Source organism: Mytilus californianus, unplaced genomic scaffold (assembly GCF_021869535.1).
Source record: "Mytilus californianus isolate M0D057914Y unplaced genomic scaffold, xbMytCali1.0.p SCAF_2, whole genome shotgun sequence".
NCBI classification, from domain to species: domain Eukaryota; kingdom Metazoa; phylum Mollusca; class Bivalvia; order Mytilida; family Mytilidae; genus Mytilus; species Mytilus californianus.
The window spans coordinates 95,250,536-95,253,601 of record NW_026262668.1 but is presented as its reverse complement, the minus strand read 5'-3'; the positions used below and the strand labels follow the sequence as shown (position 1 = coordinate 95,253,601).

The window sequence follows — 3,066 nt, the reverse complement described above, 5'->3', positions numbered from 1 at the left end:
AACAGCCTACTCCTTTGTCCTCGTAAGTTGTTTGGTTGACATTTTTAACTTTTCGTATTTATTTAATACTTGCAGAAAAGTGGATTGGCTGGAGCAAATCGACAAAATCTTATTCGCAGACATACACACTATCTCAGATTTTCCCCATAACCTTTTTTTCGCGTGAGGCATTTTGTTTTTGTTACAGGTCATGACTACTGTGAACATGATATTGGTATTAATCGTTATCCTGGGAGTGGTCCAAACAACTTCTATGTTTCTGTTACAATCGAATACCATATCTTCTCCACCATCATCAGTTAAAGATTTTACCAGGGTTATAGGTTCAATTGACGTAAATGAAACGGTTGTGGTTTATATCAATGGAACTATTTACGGGAGATTGAACAACGGGCCGCTACAGATGTTGTTTTTATTTTAGGGATATAACATAAACAGAAAGGTACCATTACCGGATGGAAGTTATCAGCCATTGTCGCGTGAATTTGTGGTATATCGTGATATACATACCCGAAAAATAAAAACAGTGTTTGAAAACCCATTCAATAATCTAACAAATCAGGTTTTTCCTGTCGCTAATGATCCTGCATGTAAATGCAAAATTGTCTAAAAATGGTTATTACTCATCTTTTTTCATTCCAAATGCATTAGCAGTGTATGACGAAAATTTTATCTTAGAGTATCCAAATGAATTAGATCCTAATGCATATCCAAATTATTCAGCCGGACAGATATATGATGCTGCAGAGCTGTTTACATATTTCGTGAACATGACCGATATCAACAATGCTTCCAAACTAAATGTTCCCACACTGTAACCTGGTCACGTTATTGTCAGTTTCTGCCGTGAATGAAAATGGGCCCAACAAAAGGATCTCTATTTTATAGCGCATTTTCATGGAAATGTGTTTCTGGACTTTCCTGTGTGCCAAAAGACATAATTGAAATTATTTCCACAAATTATAAAACATTTTTAAAGGCTCCGAAAACGTTTGATGTTCCTAACGAAACGTCATGGTCCGTCTTTAAAAATACGATTGACAATCGTCGACGTAAACAATTACCAGATATAATAATACCACAAGTAAATGTGTCGGTCAATGTCTCAATGGTTGAACCTTATGTAGATAGCAGAATTTTAAGATGCTTATTTCGGTCTTCCTTTCGAGTAGATTTTAATGCCTCTGTTTAAACACAGGTCTATGGACAACAATCAATGAATCTGCTTAATTTAAAACGACAGGCAAATATAACTACCAACAGTGTAACATCCGGCGGAGAAGCACAAATGCAGGTTTCCTATAACGGAATATTCCTTGACAGCAAAACAAAAATGCCAATCAGTAAGTGGTACAGTCCTTTTATAAACAAAACTGTTGATGTTCCAATCTTAAAACTGACGGAAACATGGAACTTAACAAAGTATACATCATACAGTATCAATATGAAGGACATCGATTCTATTGGACTTTCAGTGGAGTCTGAAAAATATGGAAACGACAAAGCTAACCATAATTGGTATGTCTCAGTGACAAATTCATTATTTCGAGAAGCAGAATTACAGAAAACAAAGTATAAAGTATTTGGATCAGTTCACCGTAATTCTAATTGGTTTGAGTGGATGGAAATGGGTGAACAAGATGGTACACTTGTAGTCAAGGCCATTTTTTCAACAGAGTGACTGAAATAGTCTTTAATTTGCAAAATATAAAATGACTATGTAATGATTCATGTTTAGATATTTGAATTCAAAAGTCATTATGTCTGTGTTATCTGGGATTGATGTTATGAATGTATTCGATTCAGTTGAAAGTCAACTTTCAATATATTACCAGATTTTTAAAATTTATATGGAATATATCGAGAATGCAAGAAAACATCCCTCAAGCTTTGTCGTGACATTTTATATAATGATTATCACGGTTTTATATTTTTATTTTATACTGTGAAAAGAGCTTTGGACTGACTGACAGAAAAATTTGTAGAAGAATGTAAGGAATAATGTAAAGAAATATTCAAGCAATATTCAAGCTATTTAAATATAGATCTCTTATTTCGTAATGTTCATATGAGAGTGAACGAGTGATGATAGATCTGTATTTTAATCAGATTGAGAAATATTAAAATCCTTGGTTTACCATGGGAGAGCATAAGAGGACAGACTTTGGTTTAACAATTTTCCAAAGAAAATGGAAACCTAATTTCAACAATTTAAAAAGGCCTGTGGATAAGAAATTAACGGACACACAGAAACACCACTAAAACGATAAAGACACCAAGGCCGTAATCAAAATAAATAATTTAAGGAAAGACTATAAACCCATGGAGTTAAGCAAAACAACGAGCTGACAAACACTTCACAGAAAACTAAGGATTGAACAACGCGAACTCGACTAAAAACTAGGGTGAACGTATGGTGCTCTGGAAAGGTTCGCAGTTCCTGTTCAATAAATCAACGTATTCCCATTGTTTAGAGTGAGATCAACTAAACACAATTAAAAAGAGTAAAGTACAATGAGAGTGATGAAAACAGTATGGAAGAAAGAATGTCAACACCATGCTAAAAAGAAAACCAATACACTAAAACACTACACAGAAAGATTGAGTGACACTGAGGATAAATTCAGGCGATGGACGTCATGTTTCTCATAGCAAGTCAAAAGAGATAATTTGCATTTTGTTGATGCCATAAACGAGGAATGGAAGGATCGATTGTGGCTACGAAAACTGGAACATATCCGTGGTCACATGCGACAACAGTCGACCAAATATATGATTGTATTCGTAAATATTTCGAAAAGTTGACTTCAACTTTACCATGGAAGACCTGTGGTTAAATAGTTTCCTTGTAAGTATTACCCTTAATCTCTTTCAAGGCAATCGTAATAGGAATAGCAAGCCCGGTAATATATAATTCATATACTGGTGCTGCTGGAATGTTGCTAATAAAAAATATTACACAATTCAATTGAGAAAACTAACGGCCTAATTTATAACAAAACAATTTGCGAAAAACAAATATGATAGACATGAACCAACGACAACCACTGAACTACAGGCTCCTGA

At 34.4% G+C, this 3,066-nt stretch overlaps 1 pseudogene; it reads left to right on the top strand.

Moving 5' to 3' along the window:
* Positions 1–205: 205 nt before the first annotated feature.
* On the top strand, positions 206–1,706 carry LOC127727726 (uncharacterized; annotated as a pseudogene).
* Positions 1,707–3,066: the final 1,360 nt, after the last annotated feature.